Source organism: Eretmochelys imbricata, chromosome 2 (assembly GCF_965152235.1).
Source record: "Eretmochelys imbricata isolate rEreImb1 chromosome 2, rEreImb1.hap1, whole genome shotgun sequence".
NCBI classification, from domain to species: Eukaryota; Metazoa; Chordata; order Testudines; family Cheloniidae; genus Eretmochelys; species Eretmochelys imbricata.
This window is the reverse complement of record NC_135573.1, coordinates 115,514,160-115,538,957: the sequence shown is the minus strand read 5'-3', so window position 1 is coordinate 115,538,957 and position 24,798 is coordinate 115,514,160. Positions and strand designations below refer to the sequence as shown.

The 24,798-nt window shown below is 44.5% G+C and overlaps 1 protein-coding gene across 7 annotated transcripts in view; it reads right to left on the bottom strand.

The window, feature by feature from the left end:
- The window catches only part of SLC35B3 (solute carrier family 35 member B3), a 40,242-nt gene extending 34,979 nt beyond the window's left edge, over nt 1-5,263 (bottom strand). For 4 of the 7 annotated variants that reach the window (XR_013345201.1, XM_077810658.1, XM_077810659.1 and 1 more), the window contains exon 1: nt 5,168-5,257. The gene's annotated coding sequence lies outside the window, so the exon portion shown is untranslated. Of the gene's footprint in view, nt 1-9; nt 196-4,483; nt 4,825-5,069; nt 5,132-5,167 lie in introns of those variants that run through there. The other 3 variants (XM_077810653.1, XM_077810657.1, XM_077810655.1) reach the window with 3 other exon arrangements.
- Between the last annotated feature and the right edge of the window lie 19,535 nt (nt 5,264-24,798).

Here is a 24,798-nt window from a genome sequence, read left to right as displayed (position 1 = left end):
CAAACAAACATTCTGGGATGCATTAGCAGGAATTCTGTAAGAAAGACATAAGCAGTAATTCTTCCACTCTACTCAGCATTGATAACTGGAGTATTGGGTCCAGTTCTGGGCACCACTCTTCAGGAAAGATGTGGATGAATTGGAGGAAGTCCAGAGGGGAGCAATAAGAATGATTCAAAGTCAAGAAAACGTGACCTACAAGAAAATATTGAAAAATTGGGTTTTAGTCTGGAAACAAGAATACTGAGGTGGGAGGTAACAGTCTTCAAGTATGTACAAGGTTATTATAAACAGGAGGGTAACTATTATTCTTATCCATGAAGGACAGGAAAAGAAGTAATGGGCTTAAATTGAAAAAAGGGAGATTTAGGTTAGACATTAGGAAAAACTTCTTAACTGTAAGGGTAGTTAAGCATTGGAACAAATTACAAAGAGCAGGGGTTCTCAAACTGTGGGTTGGGACCCCAAAGCGGGTCACGACCCTGTTTTAATGGGGTCACCAGGGCTGGCGTTAGACTTGCTGGGGCCCAGGGCCAAAGCCCGAGCCCTACCACCTGGGGCTGAAGCCAAGCCAAGGGCTTCAGCCCTGGGCGGTGGGGCTCAGGTTACAGGCCCCCTGCTTGGGCTGAAGACCTGAGCTTCGGCTTTATCCCCCCAGCCCCTGCATAGGGTGGTGAGGCTTAAGCTTTAGCCCCCTCCACCCAGGGTGGCAGTGCTCACGAGGGCTGAGGCATCGGTCTCGCCTCCTGGGGTTGTACAGTAATTTTTGTTGTCAGAAGGGAGTCACAGTGCAATGATGTTTGACAACTGCTGACCTAGAGGTTGTGGAACCTCTGTCACTTGAGGTCTTTACGAACAGGTTAGACAAACACCTGTTAGGGATGGTTTAGATAATAATTAGTCATACCTCAGTGTATGAACTGGACTAGATGACCTATTGAGATCTCTTCCAGTCCTACACTTCTATAGATCCCATACGTGTACATTGCTCTTTCCCAGCAAGAGCAGCAGCTGCCAAACTAATCCCACCTAGTTTCATTTCCCTGGCCAAACTGGACCACAGAGGATGTGATATGTCCAGAGAGAGCCAGAATACTAGACTAGTTCAAGGAGTCCAATTTTCAATTTGTCTCTTTTCCTTAAGTCTCTCAGCGAACAGTAGTGGACTGCATAAATGTCTACTTTTGTACAGAAAGCTTCCTGTCTGGCCCAATCCAAACAGAGTTATGACTAATCACACTTACTGCTGCTATTCAGGCATGTGCTGCACGATGTTAAAGAGTACCAGAACAAGCATGATTTTGCCTTAGAAGAATTTCAGAGGTGCAGGGGACCATAAGAAAGACTACTTTCTGCAAATCTCATGCTAGCTATGATGTTTCTAACAATACAGAAACTACATCCTTTACTGCTTTAGATATTAACAGCAATTGCACTAGCAGAGAAACAGAACCCTGAAATTAGGTCACAAAAAGGAAATAGAAGAAGAGCTGTTTTTAAAATATTTTATTTTCTAATAATTTAAGGCAATATGTATTCTGTTACTGAGTTTTGGATTTAAAGATTAAAATACTACTTTAAAAGAACAAACTTTCACGAAGGATACCAGAGTTACAGTGAAAAAGCATTTGTTCCACTCAAATACATACAGTATTTAAAAGAAGATTGTGTAAAATTCCCTTTTCTGTGTTAAATTATTTGCTTGAGAACATGTTATCATAAAGGAATATTCTACAGTGCCTAACACTAAAATGAGAAACAGTAAAAGCAGTAAATATTTGAAACAAATTCTCTACCAAATACTATTATTATAGACAACGGGACTCTTCTGAAATATATTTCTCTAAAAACATGCACAGCAACTGTTTTTCTAAGCAAAATATCAGAGGTATCATTCTTCATCATTTACTCAAAATACTCAAAGTAACTGATCCACCTTATGTACTAATGAGCAACAGAACTGCAATTTTACAAATGCCACTTACAAGCTTAAGAGGTGCTTAATTCTGGGGGAAATCTGCACCACTGCGTGCATGCAGAATTTATGTCCCCGGCAGAATTCTTTGCTTCTCTACAGAAAAATGACTTCTGACGGGGAAGCAAAGGAAAGCCCCAAGAACAATCACGCACCCCTCCTCAGCAGCACAGGAGTGTTGTTTTGGACGCCTAGCACAGGTGATGGAGAAGTAAATCACTGCAGGGGGAGGGGGAGGCCGAGGGGAGGCCCCCAGATGGGGATGCCATGGCTGCTGGCTTTTACCCTGTGTTAGGCTCAGCTGCTAGTCCCAACTGCACTGGGAAGGATGGGACTTCCTCTTCCCCTGCAAGGATTGGTCGGGGCCAGGAGAAACCTCTCCCTGCTGAAGAAAGCTCTGTTCCCCACCCCTACTTTCTGCCCCCATTGCTCCTCAGCTGCGGAGGGAAGGGTCACTGTACAGGGAGCTGCTCCCCCCTGCCCACTCCCTGTGCATCTGGACTCCCACCCCATCAAGTCTCACCCCCTCCCCCTGAATCCTGACCCCCATGCCAGCACCCAGACCACTAAGCCTCCTGCACCCAGATACCCCCACCCCACTGAGCCTCAACCAGCTGCACCCAGACCCTCACACCCTGACCCTCCTTACTGAGCCCAAACCACCTTCACCTGGACCCCCTCACAGAGTCCCATTCCTGCTGCACCTGGAACCTGCAACAAGCCCCTAAGCATCCAGATCCCCCCCATAGATCTACCCCCACCCCTCACACCCAGATTGTCCCACACAGAACCCTCCCATCCCACACCTGTATTTTCCCCCATCCCCTCCACACTTAGATCCTGCCAGGCTGAGCCTGCTTGCCCCACACCTGGATCAGGGCTAGACACGCATGTGAGACTGTGTCCCTCTCTTTCACTATCTTGGTGCACCCGGCACAGAGGGGGCAGGACCAACCCTTGGGCTGTGTCAGGGTCTGGTGCAGCCACACCACTAAGTCCGTGTCCTGGGAGTAGAGGGTGGTCTCCTACCTCTGTGGAGGCCTGTGTTCCCTATTGCCATGCTGGAGCCTCCACATTTATTGTAAAATAAAATACGCAGAATTTTAAAATACTGTCCGCAGAATTTTTATTTTTTTGGCACAGAATTCTCTCCGGAGTAAAAGCTTTCCCAAACTACATGTTTAACATTTCATTTTTTGACTCTTAATTTTATTTAACAGGTTTCAGAGTAACAGCCGTGTTAGTCTGTATTCGCAAAAAGAAAAGGAGTACTTGTGGCACTTTAGAGACTAACCAATTTATTTGAGCATAAGCTTTCGTGAGCTACAGCTCACCTTGATTATCATACACATTGTAAGGAGATTATCACTACAAAAGGTTTTCTCTCCCCCCAGCCCACTCTCCTGCTGGTAATAGCTTATCTAAAGTGATCAAACACCCATTTTTTCATGGTTTGTGTGTATAAAAACATCTTCTGTATTTTCCACAGTATGCATCCGATGAACTGAGCTGTAGCTCACAAAAGCTTATGCTCAAATAAATTAATTTTATTTAAAATGACTGAAATGCTTCCTCTTGCACAAATGGTTTGCTAAAATAAAATATCCTCAGGAAAGTTTTTACCAGAAGCAAAGCTGAGCTAAACCTTCTAAAAATAAGAGACCTTAACCTAAGCTCCAGCGCATAATTAACATTAGCAACTGTAGTTAGAGAGAACCACATGTCTGGAGCACCAATTGAAAATAAAAATCAATATAGAAATGATGTTTCTTTTCCTATATCTATGCAGGCAGGGGGGCCAGAAGACATTTATCATCTTCTCTGTGTCTTGGTGGATCAGAGGGAGGGTCAGCATACCATTTTTGAAAGTGTCAGCCTTAGAGAGACAATAGCGACACAAGGTGGGTGAGGTAATCTCTCTTATTGGACCATCTTCTGTTTACTCTTTTGGTCCTTTCTGACCTTATGATTCTGTAGGTGAGAAAGAAAAGCTTTTAAGCCACTCAGAGCTCTTCTTCACGTCCAGGTTCAAGAGCTCCGTGTGGCTCAAAAGCTTCTCTTTCTCACCAACAGAATTCTGTCCAACACAAGACATACCTCACCCACCTTGTCTCTCTAAAATCCTGGGACCAACATGACTACAACACCATTAAAAGGACACTATCAACTTGACAGTTTTAGGCTATGTCTACACTACCACTTATGACGCTCAGGTGTGCGAATATACCACCCCCTTGAACAACATAAATTATACGAGCATAAATGCTAGCGTGCACAGCGCTTTGTCAGCAGGTGAGCCACCCCCACGGACACAGCTACTGCTGCTCGCTGGGGGCGGATTAAGTATGTCAAGGGGGGAGCTCTCTCTCCCCCACTGGCATAGAGCAGCTACACAGGAGAGATCTTACAGTGCTCAAGCTGCATAGGTACAACTGTAAGGTCTCTAGTGTAGACATAGCTGTAGTCCAATATAGAAAAAAACCTCAAAAGCAGTTTCAAGTAATATACCTGCCCCTCACTCCCCTCCTGTCTGTGTATGTTTTAAGTCACACGTTCCTCATTCTTCAAAGTGTTCTTTTCCCTCCCTGGTTGCTATGTGAAAGATGGTTACAGCGCAGACGAAACGGCTCGACTTTACAGGGGAAACACTGAAACTCATATGCAAAGTGGAGTCAAATCCAGAAAGGACCCAAGGAAACCAAAAACACTTATTGCCTCCAATTTCTTTTAGTTCTCGGACGTGGGGGGCGGTACTTGTGGCACACGAGTAGATGAAGCCTTTACAGAGGCGGTGCAACGCCTGGACCGAGAGACCCCCCCCAGGGCCAGCCCAGCTCAGCCCCCACCAGCAGTAAGCTCAGTAATTTGGTGGGAGGTGTCACCTGGGGACGCTGCTGCTGCGGGGACCCGACGCGGGGAGACCCAAGGGCCCCGCCCAGGGAGACCCGCCCGCCCCCTTGGGGCCCCGGAGCCGGCCACGTCTCATTGCGCACGGGCTCGTCCCGCCCGGCGCTCCGAGGGGGCGGGGGGGCAACTGCCCAGCGGACCCCCCCACCCCAGGCGGGGCCGCACCCCTTCCCCAGCCGCGTCTCACCGCTCATGGCCCCCAGCGAGCGGCTGCGGCCCACGCCACCTCCCGGGAAGCAGCCTGGCCCCGCCCACGCCCCGGTGGAGGGGGGGGGGGGGCAGTACCTGCTCGCGCCCCGGGAGAGGGGGCGCGGCGGCGGCGGCGGCTGCTCTCGTCTTCTTCCGCCTGCCGCCGCTCTCCCCTCGGCGCCGAAAATGGCGGGGGATGGGGTGTGTGTGCGCGCGCCGAGCGCATCGAGCCAATGAGATCCGTCTGCTCGGCGCTCTCCTGCCGGGACTGGGCCCCGTGTCATTGTCCCCGCCCCGGCCGGCGCAGGGAAGAGCAGCCCCCCCACTCCTCCCCGCTCCCTCCCCCGCACACAGGGGGACTCTCCCCTTACGGGAAACCCTCCCGCAGAGGAGCCCCGCGCACAGGGGAGCCCCCATAGAGGAAACCCCCCTCCGGGAGAGGAGATCCCCGTGTAGGAAACCCCCCAGGACAGGAGACCACCGCACACATGCAGGAGCCCCCATATAGGAACCCCTCCAGAACAGGAGACCCCTCACCCCATCTAGGGACACCCCATCCAAGAGAGAGGACCTATATGGGAACACCCCCTAGAAGAGCAGACCCTTACACCTGGGGGGAACCCCAGATAGGAACCCCCAAGAGAGGTGACCTCACAAATGGGGGAACCCCATATAGGAACACCCACCAGGTAAGGAGACCCCCTCCCACACGCACACACACATATGGCGGGGGAGTGCCCTAGCACTGTACCTGGACACACAGCCTCATGTCTGGCTGTGCCCCACTGTGTTATCTGTGCATAGAGTGATCAGACAGCAAGTGTGAAAAATCGGGACAAAGGGTGGGGGGTAATAGGTGCCTATATAAGATAAAGTCCCAAATATTGGGACTGTCCCTATAAAATTGGGACATCTGGTCACCCTACCTGTGCAGGACCCTCAGACCTTTGCTCTGGCTGTGCCTCCACACGCAGGTAAGGCTCCCCCCCCCCTTCCCTTTGTCTGGACTAGGGATGCAAGGGGTGGTTCATTTGTTTTTCAACTGAGATCCACCTCCTTGTATAATCCCAGCATAGGTTCAGTTTAATGTAGCGAGTCAAGGTGAATATATATGGTGGGGAGGCCTAGGGTTTACCGCACCCAGTTAGGTAATTGAGTTTAAAAACACCAGTCTTACAAACCACTAACTATATGAACCATTCTTCCAAACTGCAGGGGAGGATTGGGAATATCCCATAACCAGAGGCGCCGACTCCATGGGTGCTCTGGGGCTGGAGCACCCATGGGGAAAAATTAGTGGGTACTCTTCACCCACCAGCAGCCAAGCTCCCCTCCTCGCCCCGCCCCACCTCACGTCCGCCTCCTCCCCAGCGTGCCAGGTCTACGCTCGTCCGCCTACCTCCCAGCTCTTGCTGCTGCAAAACAGCTGTCTCGCGGCATAACAAGCTCCCTGAGGGAGGGAGGAGGAGCAGGAACGTGGCGCACTCGGGAGGAGATGGGGAAGAGGCAGGGCCGGGGCAGGGATTTGGGGAAGGAGTCGAATAGGGGCAGGGAGGGGGCGGAGTTGGGGTGGGGACTTTGGGGAAGGGGTTGGAATGGGGGCAGGGCAGGGCAAGAGGGGGCGGGGTCAAGCCTATGCCCATAACAAAAGCGATGTTGATGAGAAACATGTTCACAGCCCTTTACCTCCTGATTCCTTCAGTGCATCAGAAATTGCTTCGCAGTATTGTGCAGGATGAGAATTTTGCAAAGCTGGGTACTGTACTGCAAGTTCTGCACTGTACCTATTGTAATTTTCATTTTATGAATTTTGTGATCCCCAATTAGTTCATAAAATAAAGTAGTGGTTCTCAAAGTTTTGTACTGGTGACCCCGTTCACATAGCAAACCTCTGAGTGCGACCCCCCCCTTATCAATTAAAAACACTTGTTTATATATTTAACACTATTATAAACGCTGGAGGCAAAGTGGGGTTTGGGGTGGAGACTGATAGCTTGCAAACCCTCATGCAATAACCTCGTGACCCCCTGGGTGGTCCAGACTCCCAGTTTGAGAACCCCTGAAATAGAGGGTCTGCTGTAAAACTACCATTACATCCATGTTTCCTTCTCTAGACTAGGATTTTACTATAGCTATTGTAAAACCTCCCTTTTCTGGCAAAGACATACCCCTAGCATAGGTGCAGAGTAACATCTTCAGCTCAATTCTAGCATACAAGATAAGCAGCTGTTAACCCTGCACCTATCGTAGAAAAAAGGTCTAGTTTAAGCTCAGATTTTGCTAGTACTTTAGCTAAAACCTGCCTAATTTTAGCTACTTTTCCTAGAAAGAAAAGGTGGGTGAGGTGTAATATCTTTTATTGGATCATCTTCTGCTGGTCAAAGACAAGCTTTCAAGCTCCCTGGAACTCTTCAGGTCACCAACAGAAGTTAATCCAATAAAAGATATTACCTCATCCACCTTTTCTCTCTCATATCCTAAGACCAACATGGCTACAACATTGCAGAAAAAGTCAAGACAGCCACGCTCATTAGTTGAGAGGTGTTGCTGGAGGAGGAAAGAAGCCTCAGATGTGGCTTTTTAAAGCTAATGGGGAATAGATTATATCTCCTGATTGAAATGTTGTATTAACATAACGTATCACTAGAACAGCTAGTCAACACAGTGAACTTATCTTGTGCCACTTTTCCTCTATTTATCTGGCTTTAAACTGTGAGCTCCTGATGGTGAGAATGGGTCTTCCCTTATTGTGTGTAAATATGCTGTGGATGCCACCAGAAATAAATAATAGCTTTGAGACTCCTACAGAGCTTTGAAGGTAGGATGAGGGAAAATGTTAAGTTACTTACGACCTATCTGCCACAGGCGCTTTTCAGTAAAGTTAAAGCAGTGTTTTGTTATGATTAACTAGATTTTTTTTTTCCCCCTTGAGATTTGAATACATTGAAGAGGGGCAGAGGATTTTATTACAGATAATAGATCACCAACATAAGGTTGTTTTTACAAAAGTCACAGGATGTAATTAGCTGTTCAGAGAACATCAGACTTCTTTGCTATTACATGAAACAAAAAACAGTAAAGCAGCACAAACTTTGAAAAGCAGTTTAATGAAGGTACCAAAAGGCAAACGAATGAGCACATACATTTGAGGATACAAAAACAAAAAAAACAACTGATAAATACCTGCTGAGAAGAATTACCTTAGTCACAAAAAAGCAAAACGATATCTAGAAACACTGTCATGGGGAAATATGGATTAGATAGAATTACTTTAAAATTAATACACAAAGTAAATATTAATAATCCATATCAAGATGGGATTCTGCAGGAGGTCTGTGACAATGTGCTATTTTATCTTAAAAACAAACAAGTTTGGTTTTTACTGGCTGAAAGAAAGATGTTGCTAGTTACACAAGAGCTAGTTTAGGCTGAAGTTGTTGAGCTATGCCAAATTTAAAGGATTAGCTCCAGATGCATGCAGGGGGGAAAATGTTCTTATCATCAAGCAAGCCTGTTTTGGGCATAGATTAATAGGAACCAGGGAGTTAAGGAGAATATAAGGTAGTTTGGGTGTTGCTCACGTTAAATACATTTTAATTAATGCTGTCCCCAAGGTTATTAATGCTCCACAGGAGGGAGTCCTAAAAGTTTCATGAAGACAGTATTGGTAAACCTAAGCATTCAAAAAAAAACATACTAAAATTGACTTGAAAAATCATGAGATTTAAAAATAATAAATTCTGGATTTTTTTATTTGTTTGCTTGTGTTGGAGCATTTAGGGTTTACTTTTTCAAGCTTTTCTCTGCAAGCACTAGGATTTATTTATTTTAATGAAAGGTGAGATTCCCAGTTAAGCTAATTCCAGCAAACTCCCAAAAATCACAAGACTTGTGATAACTTAAGAGAGCTGGTAACATGGTAGAGAGCAAGGAATTACAAAATACATGAATAGGAAATATCCATATAAAGTTATTACTGAATTTGTGTTTAAACAGTGTTTATTAGTAATTGTTTTGCAGAGGATCACATAGTCTTCTCCTTTGCCATAGAAAGCTATGCAACATTCGGGTGAAGAAACATCTTCATTTCTCTTTCATCTTAGTTGTTTTTCTGCTTTGGGATTCAAAGCTGCACAAACCCTTGCTGGCTAGTCTTAATACAACTAGAATAATCAGTTTTTTAAAAACCAATTTAATGAAAAATGAAAAGATGCAGAGAGACTAATGAGAGTTAAAAAAATCCCTGCATTTGGCAATTTTTTTATGGGATTGTCTCTCTCTCTCTCTCTCTCTTTTTTTTTTTATAACCCCTTTGGAAGAAACCTGAAACACTCTCGGATCTGTGCTTTGTCCACATTGTTACTTCTTGTGTGCTGATTGCTCTATCAGTTATATGTAGGTATTCTTTGTCTACAGAGTATTTTATGACCTTTTAGCCATAATTGTAAGGTTGGGCACCAAGATGGACTCTCAGTAAGAGAGAGATGTGGACTCTGGCCAAATACCCTTGTAGCCTAGGGCAGTGCTACTCAAAGTGGTGATCTGTGGACTGGTGCTGGTCCGCGAGCCATCATCTGCCGGTCTGCGCACACATTGGGGGAAAAAAATTGCTGGTCCCGCACATCAGATAGCTTGAAAAGCACTGGCCTAGGGGAAGGTTTAGTGACTTCAGCAGTGTGAAAACAGAAGAACTTCCCAAATGCATGGAATGTCTAACAGATGTGCTGATCTGATATAATTAATTTAAGCACATGAGAACTGTTAAGGATTTGCACCAAAGTGCAAGATTGATGAAAGTGGGGTATATACTGCTGGAGGTGGAAGCAAAAGCCTTATGGAGGGTTGAAGTACATTATTAAAAGCATTGTAGGTATTATGGAAGTAGAAGAGAGCGCACATGTCTTTCCCCTTTACTTACTTCTATGCTTTTCAGATATTGGGTGGATGTTGTGTGACCGGACTCAACCTAAACTGTTATTAAAGTACTATAATAGTAGTATAGAGGCTTTTGTTTGCTAGTTTAGTAGTTGCTGCAGAGTTGCATAGAATAGGTCTCTGAGCTGTCAATCTACAATAGTAAACTGATTTGAGAAAGAGATTAGGTGTACATTTTCAAATGTGTGAAATTAATTTGTTTTTAGAAATTATGTAGCTAACTGCTGTACTGCTTGGAAAATATTTTTCTAATTTTTTATATTTAAAATGTTGTTTTAAAGGCGCTTTTTCTTTTGAATCAAACAACTCTAATAAATCAATGTGTATTTTATGTGGAACTGGTAGTGACTCTTCCCCACCCCTATAGTTAAGGTTGTCTGACACTTTGTACTATGACTCCAAAGATTTAATCTTTATTGATCATGCTTTATCCAGAGGGTGCAGGTGCAGGTGCTGAGCAGGGAGACTAGCCTATGCTCTCAATTCTCCCGCTTTTGCCACTCATGCAGCATAGGAGAGGAAACTCTCACTCAATTGGAGAGGGGACAAGAGCCAGACCTAGGATGGGTGACAGATTGGGAGAAGAAACCTGTGGGGGCAGACTGGGAGCTGGTGGAGCACGTTGTGGGGGAAAACTGGGAGTGGCTGGACTGGGATGAGAAGCCTTGAGGGGGCTAGAGACTGGGACTGGCTAGGCCAGGAGGCTCGGATTAGAACTAGGAGCCTGGTGCAGAAGAGGGAGACTGGGATGAGGAAGGATGCACAGGCAAGCTAAATTCTGGTATTTCCCAACTTTTGAGTGTTTGACTTTGCCATCTTAACATTCTTTTAATGTAGACTTTAGACAAAATGTACAAATTAGGCTGATTGTTCATTGTCATATAAGAACAAACCTTCGGTGCCTTGTCTATCTTTTAGGAACATGCTGTTTTTTCACTCTGAACATTTCACCCAAACTGGAAATTGTAAGGTAAAATAGGCATATGCTGGAGGATGTTTTCTTTAAATGGAGTCCAAGTGTGAACCACAAGTAGGATGTTTGTTATTGATCTCACAGATGCTTTTGCTGTCTGCAATATGAACACAGATATAGAGTACTGATAAAGCCAGAAAGCAAATTACATTTTCTCTTATAGTTTTTTAAAACGAAGTTAGGGTTTATGAAAGTCACTGTATTCACACCTCTGGAGAGCAAAGTTCTCTTTTTATCTGTAAAATGGATATTGTACAGCACCAGCAACGGCAGTGGAAGTATTAAAGCTCTGCAAGTTCCCACACTGTCAACCAGTGTACCTCATTCTTGGTTTGGAAATGCCAACTCCAGAGATAAGTGGTTAGCTCAGTCTCTGTGCACGTTCATTTCTTGGTCTCCCTGCTGAAATTGCTAGCAGGGGTGCTAACGGAGAAGGTGGCATTAGTGATATGAATTTTTGTCCATTAGGTTAGGATAGAGAATGCCAAATTCACATGGCCTGGGCCAGATCTTAACTTGTGCATATCATTGGCTTGATATGAACATTCCATATATGCCTATGGTTGAGAAAACCAATAATTGCTTTGCTTTAGTTAGTTTGCTACCCATTGAATATGGTGTATGCAGTTGATGGGTTCATACCATGTTATAACTGAGGGATTAGAAACAGATAAGCAATGAAAAGTGTGAGTGAATGTTTCTGAATGAAATATGTTTCTAAATTACTTGCATTTAAGGAGAGAAATTGATACCTAAAATGTAATTTACAAGGGATTAAATGATAGAATACTGAGATTCAAAACCATTCACTCATATTTCTCATTGCTTGTGTGTTTCTAATTCCTTGGTTATAAAACGGTATAAACTCATCAACCGCACACACCCTATTCAACAGGTAGCAAATAAGGCAAAGCAAAGCTGCTATTGGTTTGTTGTAGGGCTGTCAAGCGATTAAAAAAATTAATTGCGATTAGTCGCACTGTTAAAAAATAATAGAATACAATTTATTTACATATTTTTGGATGTTTTCTACATTTTCAAATATATTGAGTTCAATTACAACACAGAATACACAGTGTACAGTGCTCACTTTATATTTATTTTTGATTACAAGTGTGTGTGTAACCCACACACCACCTGGGTGTGGTGTTCTATCCCATCTAGCGGTATTGAGACCACTGAAAGAGAGAAATAAAATGAGTCTGCTCTACAGCCTTAACTAACAGGGAGTTGTCTTTTAGTTCATGTGGTAGAGGCTCATGCACTAAGCTCTAGAGGTCCCCGGTTCGATCCTGCCTGCGGACGACTGGGGTCTGTCGGCATTACATATGCACTGTTTTAAAAAAAAAAATAGTTTTTTTCAATTCACCTAATTCAAGTACTGTAGTGCAATGTCTTTATCATGAAAGTTGAATTTACAAATGTACAATTATGTACAAAAAAACTGCATTCAAAAATAAAACAGTCCTCTCCGTCCTACTTCTTGTTAAGACAATTGCTCAGACAAACAAGTTTGTTTACCTTTGCAGGAGATAATGCTGCCCATTTCTTGTTTACAATGTCACCTGAAAGTGAGAACAGGCATTCTCATGGCACTGTTGTAGCCAGTATTGCAAGATATTTACCGGCCAGATGCGCTAAAGATTCGCATGTCCCTTCATGCTTCAACCACCATTCCAGGGGACATGTGTCCATGCTGATGACGGGTTCTGCTCCATAACAATCTGAAGCAGTGCAGACCAACGCATGTTCATTTTCATTATCTCAGTCAGATGCTACCAGCAGAAGGTTGATTTTCTTTTTTGGTGGTTCAGGTTCTGTAGTTTCTACATCGGAGCGTTGCTCTTTTAAGACTTCTGAAAGCATGCTCCACACCTCGTCCCTCAGATTTTTGGAAGGCACTTTCAGATTCTTAAACCTTGGGTCGAGTGCTGTAGCTATCTTTAGAAATCTCACTTGCTATCTTCTTTGCGTTTGTGAAATCTGCAGTGAAAATGTTCTTAAAATGAACAACATGTGCTGGGTTATCTTCTGAGACTGCTATAACATGAAATATATGGCAGAATGTGGGTAGAACAGACCAGGGGACATGCAATTCCCTCCCCCCCAGGAGTTCAGTCACAAATTTAATTAACACATTATTTTTTTAAACAAGCAACATCAGCATGGAAGCACGGCTTCTGGCATGGTGACTGAAGCATGATGGGGTTTACGAATGTTTAGCATATCTGGCACTCCATGTATCTGAAGAAGTGGGTTTTTTACCCACAAAAGCTTATGCCCAAATAAATCTGTTAGTCTTTAAGGTGCCACTGGACTCCTCACTACCTATTTTGTTTATCATTTTTACAGTGCAAATGTTTGTAATAAAAATAATATACACTTTGATTTCAGTTACAACACAGAATATATATAAAAATGTAGAAAAACATCCAAAATATTTAATACATTTCAATTGGTACTATATTGTTTAACAGTGCAATTAAAACTGTGATTAATCGACAGCCCTAGTTTGTTGGTTTTGTCAACCATAGGCATATCTGAAATTTTCAAAAAGGGCAAATGAATACCATTGTTTGGAAGACTATAAGTAACATGACATGCTCAGAATACAGAATAATGTCTCTGTTAAACATTAAAGGAGATAAATATCTACTCTGTGGCTGCAAAAGTTACCCATTTAATACGGGTTTTTTTCTTGTCTAATAAAAAAGTGGGTCTGCTAAAAGTAGCAACAAAGTTTTCCAACTGGTTCATCAATAATATCGTAATGCCAATCGGGGAAAAATATTTGTTATTTTTTCTTGTCTTTCAGTATAAAGCACAAAGTAACATCACTCTAATTAGGCTGATCCTTAAACTCAATATTGTGTTTGTCAACTCTTAATATTTGTTATTTCAAAATCTACAGTGTTGGTTAAGAATTGATGTGCATAAATAAGGACGTAGACTGGGAGGCTTAATAAGTGTAAACACAATTTAATTTACCACATTGTTCTCTCTAGAAGAAATTTATGGGATACAACATACTAAGTGTGCAATCTTTTTTTCATTTGTACTGTAGTTTTAGATTGAATGCAAATAGACTGGCTTTTATACAATTGTTAATATATAGGTTGATAAAAATGCTAATTTTGGTTTGATCCAGCTTCTGTTGGATTCGGTGTCAGATGGATTGAGCCCAGAAACTGGTTAGACAGCACAAGAAGGAAGTTTGCCACAAAACATAGCAGGGGAACACAGGACCGACTTTTAATATCTATGAAATAAGATCATGATGTTATAGAAGATTGTTTAATGCACTACCATTCACATTCTGTTTTTCCTACAAATTTATATTCACTAATGTTCGCATTAGAAGTGGGTACTGCAGAACTGAAAACAAAATAGGTAAAGCACATATAAAAGCATGTTTGGTGACTGAATTTTTGCTAGTAATGTCTATTAAATTAGGAACTCATGCTAATGAGATATCACAGTAGTATTCAACTAAAAATAGGCCGCAAACCCCCTATTTCTTAGGCTTCTGTGGTGTATAATATATGCTTACTTTGTTTCTAACAGTTTTTTACTCTGTCCTTGAACCATTTTTCTCAGCCTATTTTTTAACATTTTAAATATGTTCCTTATAATACTGACTTTGGCTGTATTAGAAACTAAATTACAGTTTCAATAGTACAAGTAGTTACATGACTATGTAGTATCTTGGTTAAAATGTATCCTAAAGCATTTTGAATTCAAGGAAAGGCTAATACATTTAGAACTGTAAAGTTAAATTAAAGTTCTGGCACTCAGACTTTACAAAGTACAGTAACACTGATTTTAAACTGATTTATAAACATGCAGAGAAGCACCTAGCCGGATAAGTTAGTAAATTTTGATGGATCTCCAAAATGACACCTGCATTGTCTGTATACTGTCACTTGTGCACACAAATGATAGGCCATACAAATATAAAGACCTGTCTTTGTGCACAAACAGCATAGTTTTTTCACAGATTGGGATTACACATGCACATTTTGTGATTTGTGTGCAATAACTATGTGGGAAAATTTGAAGTCACAATGATTTGCATAAGTAAAATTGCTTTCTATAAAGAGAGGCCAAATTGAGATCACTTTGAAAATATGGCCTAGTGTTTAAAGAGACATTATCAATCAGTTTCATTTCCAAATTTGACCTTTCTTTAAATCAGCTGTGTTTATTTGTAAGCTCTTCTGGGCAGGGACTATGGCCTAGATTTGCCTCTGTTACCCCAGTGAAAATCCAGAGTAACTAATGGAAACTGGTTGTTTAGCATGGAACTTGAGGTACTCTGATGCCTTGGGGACGAGAGCAGTATAAAAGCCGATAGTTAGGTAGACTGGTTTCTCCTTAAAAAAAACTCACATGGCTATAGTTGTACCCTTTGCAATGGAGTGGTGCCCTCCAGGTTGTAAACAACCAGAAGTTCTATAGCACATCTAGACAACATTTTTTGACTGAAATATTTTTTTGTTGAAAAATGAAGATTTGGCGACACCAAAAAATTTCACACATTTGTGTCTGTTTTGTCAAATTGTTCATTTGGAACAAACAAAAAAAATCTGAAAAAATAAAAATATTTTGTTTCAACATTTTCAGAATGAAACATTTTGTTTTTTCATTTCAAAATGGTTTTTCATTTGGAAACTTCCTTACATTTTTTAATTAAAGGGAAAGAAAAAAGCTTGAAATCAAAATGAAATGTTCAGTTTTGGCTGAACATTTCATTTGACCTGAAATTATTTTATTTTTGATTTTACTGAAAATTTTTAAATTATTTTTGTTTTTTCAGTCTGACCTCAATGTTTTTGGGGGACTTCTTGAAATTGCTAACAAACTGAAAAAAATCACTTATTCACTCAGCTCTACTCCGTGTCTGAGTGAAATCTGAACTCCAACCCAGCTCATAAGAGCTAAAGATCTGATGGACCTCTTCATCCTTTCTTGACAGGTAGGAAGATTTGGGCAGGCCAGATGAATGGGAATGGTGTATATCATAGACCTAGAACAGAAAGGATAAGTGTAGGTGCATAGTTGGGGTTGCAGAACTGGAAAGGAGAAGCAAAGTAGAACTGGGTGAGGGAGCCTGACAGAAAAGTGTTGGCAGGTCTAGAGCTGGTTGAAAATGTTCATGACTGGACTGAAATGTTTACTTGAATCTATGCATGCAGTGTTGTTGTTGTAGCCTTGTTGGTTCCCGGGGTACAAGAGAGAAAAGGGAGTGAGGTAATATCTTTTATTGGACCAACTTTGCTAGACATCAAAAGTCATGGACTGAATAGAGATTTATAGCTTATTCCAACCATCTATAACCAACTGACAACCCCATCTCCCAGCTGCCTTTCCCTCCCTACTTTCCTTTCTCCCCTAGGATTGGAAAAATGTAAAAGGTCCATTTCACCTTGAATGGGCCCTTGAAATATGTGTTAACTACTTATGCTAAACAACCTGTTCCACCTTGTATTTAGCTGTGACTCTCTGGGTATGTCTACACTGCAATTAAACACTTGTGGCTGGCCTGTGTTAGCTGACTTGGGCTTGCAAGGCTCAGGCTATGGGGCTGTTTAATTGCAGTGTAGACATTTGGGCTGGAGCTGAAGCCTGAGTTCTGGGACCATGTGAGGGGGGAAATCACAGAACCCGAACACCAGCTGAGGCTGTGCTGCGAGTCTTTTATTCAAGTGTAGACATACCTTCTGAGTATGTTTCTCAGAAGAGTTCTGTATAAGCTCGAAAGCTTGTCTCTTTCAACAGTAGTTGGTCCAATAAAAGATATTACTTCATCCACCTGAACTATTGTAGATTTAACAAAACTTTCCCCAAAGCATAGGTGTTCTATGGTCCATGGCTGAGGCAGGAAGCTTACCAGCCTCCGGACCCACAGCTGAGCCAGGACTGATGGCTGGCAGACTCCCCATTCTGTGACACCAGCACTAGGATCCCTTGTTGGAGCTGGAACTATAGGGGCTGCTAGCCTCCGTGGCAGCCTGCCAGCTCCTGAATCCCTGACTGGAGCAGGTTTCAGAGTAACAGCCGTGTTAGTCTGTATTCGCAAAAAGAAAAGGAGTACTTGTGGCACCTTAGAGACTAACCAATTTATTTGAGCATGAGCTTTCGTGAGCTACAGCTCACTTCATCGGATGCAGGCAGTTGTCATCCCAAAAGCCTCTTCAGGCCAACTGGCAGAGAGGTCCCCGTACTGTAACTCATATCAGGCCTGACACACTCATTGCTCCAATGCACTGTTGTTACTTTACATGATATCTTTGAGATATATATTATATCATATGTAAACTGGTGACACACTGGTACCAAAAATCATTGCATGATGTATGTACGAGTTGGGTACAGAGAGATACAGATGTGTGCAGGAAATATGTTTTTAAAATGTGTTTGGAAGGCAGAGCATAAAACCCAGTTTGTCCAAGACAAAGGAATGTCCATTTACCTGTTTGAGCACCTTGGTCACTGGCAGAACACAATGAAAGTACATTTACGTATAAGTGAGGTTAAGATTTTGTCATGGTTATTTTTAGTAAAAGTCACGGACAGGTTGCGGGCAATAAACAAAAATTCACAGAAGCCCATGACCTGTCCCTGACTTTTACTGAATATAATGGGGTGGGGGCTGCTGATTGCTGGGGGAGGGGAAACTGAAGCCTGAGCACTGCGGTGGGGGGGGGGGGCTCTAGACCCTGCCACCATGGGGGCTGACAGCTCCATCTCCAGCCCCTGACTCTGCTGCTGCGGTGGGGGCTGAAGTTGAAGAAGACACAGAGGTTTGTTAAAGTCACGGAATCAGTGACCTCTGCAACTAAATTGTATCCTTACATATAAGGTAAACTAAGCCACCAAGCTAAACGAGCGGTGGAGATGACTGCTTAACAATCACCCCAGAGCACAGAATCTGCACCCCAAGAAGTCTTCCTGGCTCTTGAGGCAGAGACAGTGAACTTTGAGTGATAAAAGGGGAGAAAAAAGACTTTGTGGTTATCCATTACTATGGTCACAAGAGAGTAACAGCATCCTTTGAACCTATGAAAGCTAGAGTTTATTGGCCAGAAAGGCAAGAGCTGTCAGGTACTTGATGGAAGTGAGAAATCTGCTTAAATAAAGATTGTAACTAGCTAAAAATTAAGTTTTAGTCAGGTGAAAGCATGTTTTGTTTTGTTTTTTGTTTGTAAGCCTACCTGTCATTCTTATTCTTGCTTAGTATCACTCAAATCTCTGTTCTTTGTTAGTAAACTTATTCTGGTTTTATTTACAAACCATCTTGGTGCAGTGTATTTAAATGGAGTGAGAGTCCTCAGCTAAACCAACAGGCTTGTGTGTGTTCTGTCTCTTTGGAGGCACCGAATTTGATTGTTTCTATGCGTCAGTGAGAGAGACTGGACACTGCAGAGAGACATCTCTGGGGAACTGGTGTTCACCAATTTTTACCTGTGTGATGCAGACTAAAGGGGAAGGTGGCTGTCTTCACTAATATGGTCACCATTGTTACAAAATTGTGAAATCTTGTACAAAGTATACCTTGTGAAGTATCACTGGAAAGGTCGTAATCTGCTAAGTAGTAGTATCCTGTTTGAATGTGTGGATCATTGTTTTATATGAAGTTATGGAATTTTGCTATGTGTTTTGTATCTCAAAAATGTTGTGAGGTTGAGGAACGCCGACAGGTTACCTCTTCAGAGATAACAAACCGTAAACAAGAGTGAAGACACCTCAGGTGGCAAGTTGCAGATGGGTGCAAGCAAAGATTTGCAAGGGACAACTCATGGGAGCTGCATGAAGGGCCAAGTGCACCTCCAGCAGGGTCAAGTGCCTCCAGCAGCTGGCCTGAGGAGGGAAAGGAAGGGGTGGGGCCAGAGTCGGAAGGGAAGAGGTGGAGCCAGAGCCTCTCCTCTTCCAGCCATGCTGCCTGGGATGCTTCCCGGTGAGCACAGTGGCTGACTGAGAGAGCACCTGGCTGTGGCAGCAGCAGGCTGTCCTCCGCCCAGGTTCAGCTTCTGGGTCCAGTGGCTGAGTGAGCCAGAGCCCCCTGCCTCTCCAGCTCAGAGTCGGCTCCCAGAAGCTGACCCTGGGCAGGGAGCGGGCTGCCACTGTTCCCTGTCCAGGCTCACCTTCTGGGGACAGGAGCCAACTCTGAGCATGCCGGGAAGGGTGAGGGGGCACCAACTCGCTCAGCCACTGTCCCAGAAGCCAAGCCCGGGTGGGAGGCAGCCCACTGCTGCCATCGCCAGGTGCTCTCCCAGGCAGCTGCTGTGCTGCACCGGGCAGCATCCAGGAGTGGATCTGGGACCTGGCTGCCAGGAAGAGCAGCCGAACATGCCAGGGAGAGTCAGCACAGCGGGAGGACAGAGCCCCCACCCGGGTAACGTGGGATGGGGAGGGGACAGGGAGAGTGTGGGGGCCTTGAGCTGGGGGCAGGTGGGGAAGAGTCGTGTGGGGGGGTCATGTGCCCCCCTCCTTTACCTGGTGCCCCCTTTGTCTCCCTCCCACAAATTGCCTCATGGAGAAGCGTGTAGGCCATGGAGATGCTTACCCCATGAGACAGCCAGTATTTTTCCAGCAAAAGAGTCAAGATAGAGCAAAGGCTCCTGGCCACCTCTTTCCTACCGCATCTCTTGATTGGTGAATTCTAACAAGGGGAGATTATGAACAAAATGACTGAGGTCCCCAAACTATTTGAGCAACCCAGAGAGACTCATAGAAAACTAGCAGATTTAACATCCCTGTTATTATTTTGGACTATATGCTGTGATCCAACTGTAATGTATTTTATCTGCTTTAACCATTTAATAACACTAATTTCTTTCTCTTAGTTAATAAACCTTTAGTTAGTTTCTAAAGGATTGACTACAGCGTTGTCTTTGGTGAGATCTGAAGCATATTTTGACCTTGGATAAGTGACTGGTCTTTTGGGACTGGAAGAACCTAATGTGTGGTGAATTTTGGTTTTAATAACCTTTCATCATAAAGTCCAGTTAGTCTGGGTGGTAATATGGGCTGAAGGGTCTAAAGAGACTGCCCGTGGCTCCGTGTTAAGCTAGTATAATGATCCAGGAGCACACATTTGTGGCTGGTTTGGTTAAATCTGATTATAGAATACCCACTAGTGTGGGAGTGTATGCCCAGTTTTTGTCCATCTGACTTGAAATTGGTTCACTCAGGGTATGGCTACGCTACAAAATTAGATCGATTTTATAGAAGTCAATTTTTAGAAATCACACAATCGACTGTATAAAATCATGTCCCCACTAAGCGCATTAAGTCAGCGGAGTGCGTCCTCAATGCGGTGGCTAGCATCAACCAATGGAGCAGTGCACTGTGGGTAACTATCCCACAGTTCACGCAGTCTCCGCTGCCCATTGGAATTCTGGGTTAAGCTCCCAATGCCTGATGAGGCAAAAACATTGTCATGGGTGGTTTGGGTATATGTCATCAGTCGACCCTCCCTCCATGAAAGCAATGGCAGACCATCGTTTCACACCTTTTTTCCTGGGTTACCCGTGCAGACGCCATACCATGGCAAGCTTGGAGCCTGCTCAGCTCACCCACTCAACCACTACTGTTGTGAGCAGTGTAAACACCTTGCGCATTATCCTGGAGTATGTGCAGAACTGGGCTAAGACGCCAGCACGAGGACGATTGTGATGAGGACATGGTTGTGGCAATTGGGACATCATGGTGGCAGTGCGGCTGGTTGATACAGTGGAACACTGATTCTGGGCCCGGCAAACAAGCACAGAGTGATGGGACTGCATAGTGTTGCAGGTATGGGATCATTCACAATGGCTGCGAAACTTTCGCATGCATAAGGCCACTTTCCTTGAACTTTGTGAGTTGCTTTTCCCCGCCCTGAAGCACAGGAATAACAAGATGAGAGCTGCCCTGACAGTTGAGAAGCGAGTGGCGATAGCTCTGAGGAAGCTTGCAACGCCTGACTGCTACCGGTCAGTCAGGAATCAATTTTGGAGTGGGCAAGTCTACCGTGGGGACTGCTGTGATCCAAGTAGCCAGTGCAATCACTGATGTTCTGTTAGCAAGGGTAGTGACTCTGGGAAATGTGCAGGTAATACTGGATGGCTTTGCTGCAATGGGGTTCCCTAACTGGTGGGGTGATAGACAGAACGCATATCCCTATCTTGGCACCGGACCACCTTGCCAACCAGTACGTAAACCGCAAGGGGTACTTCTCAATGGTGCTGCAAGCACTGGTGGATCACAAGGAACATTTCACTGACATCAACATGGGATGGCCGGGAAAGGTACATGACGCTCGCATCTTTAGGAACTCCAGGCTGTTCGAGCAGTTGCAAGAAGGGACTTACTTCCCAGACCAGAAAATTACTGTTGGGGATGTTGAAATGCCAGTAGTTATCCTTGGGGACCCAGCCTACGCCTTGCTCCCATGGCTCATGAAGCCGTACACAGGCAGCCTGGACAGTAGTAAGGAGCAGTTCAACTATAGGCTGAGCAAGTGCAGAATGGTGGTAGAATGTGCCTTTGGATGTTTAAAAGTGCGTTGGTGCTGTTTGCTGCCTAGGTTAGACCTCAGTGCAACCAACATTCCCATTGTTATTGCTGCTTGCTGTGTGTTCCATAATATCTGTGAGAGTAAGGGGGAGACATTTATGGTGGTGTGGCAGGTTGAGGCAAATTGCCTGGTGGCCGATTACGTGCAGCCAGACACCAGGGCGATTAGAAGAGCACAGCTGGGTGTGCTGCGCATCAAAGAGGCTTTGAAAATCAGTTTCATGACTGGCCAGACTACGGTGTGACAGTTGTGTGTGTTTCTCCTTGCTGCAAACCCACACCCTTTGTTGATTTTTAATTCCCTGTAAGCCAACCACCCTCCCCACTTCGATCACAGCTGGCAAAGGAAATCAAGTAACTATTGTTTTGAAACCATGTATTCTTTCTTTCTTTTTTTAAAAAAAGTGAGATAACTGCCAAGGTAGCCCGAGTGGGGTGGGTTTGGGGAGGAGGGAAGGACAAGGCCACATTTCTTATTGTAGCCACACTACAAATCAAAACTGTTTTTTGAATGACAGCCTTCTGTTGCTTGGGCCATCCTCTGGAGTGGAGTGGCTGGGTGCCCGGAGCCTCCCCCTGGCCCCCATCCCGCCCCCTGCGTTCTTGGGCATCTGGGTGAAGGGGATATGGAACTTGGGGAGGAGGGCAGGCGGTTATACAATGGATGCAGCGGGGGTCTGTGCTCTTGTTGGCTTTTCTGCAGCTCCAACAGACGCTTCATCATGTCCGTTTGCTTCCCCATTAGCCTCAGCATCGCCTCCTGCCTCTGCTCTTCATGCTCACTTAATGCTTTCCTGGCCTCTGCCATTAAATGCCTCCATGCATTAAGCTGTGCCCTATCAGTGCGGGAGGACTGCATGAGCTCGGAAAATACTGTCAGCGCGAGTGTCTTTTTTTTTTTTCGCCTTCTAATCTGTGGTAACATCAAGGATGGAGATGATAGGGGTTGCATAGAAACATTTGCACCTGGGAGGAGATAAAAAGGGAGAGTAAAATTTAAGATGATACATTTTTGAGAACAAAAGGGAGACTCTTTCACAGTGAATCAAGCAATTCACAGCAGACAGCTCATATGCTTTAGGTACAAGGTTGCATTTTGCCTTTTATATTGAGTGCCTGCCGATATGGTGACACATCATAAATGGCTGGGCAAAAGAATTTGGTTTCCAGGCAACCATGGTAAGCCTTTTGGTACGCAGGGTTGGCTTCTTACTCGTTCATAACATGTGGGAATGGAAAAGGATGGCGCTGCAGTTTGAAACCCATAGCAAGCAATGCCAGTTGGGTTTCACATTTAAAAGGAGGGGCTGCGGTTTTCAGGTGGATATGCAGCACACACCTCCCCACACCCCACCGCGTGGCTATTCTCTGGCATGATCCTTCACCCCTCCCCCTGCAGCGTGCCTATTCTCCAGGATAATCCCTTTTAGCCAAGCGCAAACAACCCAGCATGAATGGGGTTCTTTTACTGTTCCCTTACAAAAATTCCCCTATTTCAACCAGGTGACCATGAATGATGTCACTCTACTGAGGTTAACACAGAAAGATATAGACCGAATGTTGCTTGAATGCGACCAAAACTCAGGACCATTCGCTGTCATGCTTTGTGCTGCAATGGTTCCAGACTACTTGCTACTGGCTTGGCATGGTAAAGTGTCCTACTGTGGAGGACGAAATAAGGCAGCCCTCCTCAGAAACCTTCTACAAAGGCTTTCAGAGTACCTCCAGAAGAGCTTCATGGAGATGTCCCTGGAGGATTCCCGGACACATTAACAGACTTTTTTCCAGTAGCTGTACTGGCCGTGAATGCATCCCAATTCTTCAAGGAAAATCTAACATTAAACACTATTGCTTTTAAACCCTGTACTGTAGTTACAAAGGTGCCTTCTCCGGCTTCAGGGTCGGGTATCCCGCCTTGGGAGGGTATTGGCTCCAGGGTGATGAAAAGGTCCTGGCTGCCGGGGAGGACCGATTCACTGCTTGCCTGCTGCGCATTCTCCTCCTCCTCCTCCACTTCCTCATCCACAAAATCCTCTTCCCTGCTGAGTGAGACTCCTCCCTTGCAGATGTCCACAGACAGTGGTGGGGTAGTGGTAGGGTCCCCCCCCCAGAATGCCATGCAGCTGATCATAGAAGCAGCATGTATGGGGCTCTGACCTGGAGCAACCGTTTGCCTCCTTTGTCTTTTGGTAGGCTTGCCTGAGTTCCTTAATTTTCATGTGGCACTGCTGTGTGTCCCTGTTGTAGCCTCTGTCCATCATGCCCTGTGTGATTTTGGCATATATATATATATATATATATATTAGCATTTCTTCTTTTTGATCGGAGTTCGGCCTGCACAGATTCTTCTGCCCATACAGCAATCAGATCCAGTGTCTCCCTTTCCTCCATGCTGGAGCTCATTTGCGATTCTGAGGGGACTGCATGGTCACCTGTGCTGCTGAGGTCGCCACGCTGATCAAACAGGAAATGAAATTCAAAATTTCCCAGGGCTTTTCCTGTATACCTGGCTAGTGCATCGGAGCTGAAAGTGCTATCCAGAGCGGTCACATTGGAGCACTCTGGAATAGCTCCTGCAGGCCAATAACATCGATTTGTGTCCGCACTACCCCAAATTCAACCCAGCAAGGTCGATTTTAGCACTACTCCCCTCACCAGGGAGGAGTACAGAAGTTGATTTTAAGAGCCCTTTAGGTCGACGGAACGGGGTTGGTTGTGTAGACACATTTATTTTAAAATCGACTTAATGCAGCTAAATTCGACCTAGCCCTATAATGTAGACCAGGGCTCAGCGTGACAATCTGTAAAGCATGCTTTAGAGTGGCAGAGTTCAGAAGAGTTTGCTGGCAAGGCAGATAGGCTGGTGAGTCAGGGAGCTGAAACGCAGCTTAGCAACAGCAAAACTCAGTTGTTGAGGCAAAGAGTGGTAACACAAGTGGCACACAATTCTGGGTGTCCTGACCACAATGTCACAGCAGGGCTCTGCTCCACAGGAAGAGCAATGGCTGGAGCCAGATCTCTAGAGCCTGGTAGACTCCCTGCGTTACAGCAGGGCTCTTGCCAGCCCCTGGAGCCCTGGCTGAAGCAGGGAACCTAGCAGCCTGAGGGCTGGGAACAGCTAAGTGAAACTGACATTCTCTGTTTCAGGGCTCCTGTTCAATGAATGTCAAATTTCACCTTTTTTCAGGATAACTTTATTTCAGTGTTTCTGAAACAAAATTTTCAGGGATTACCATCTCACTGAGAATGAAAGCAAATT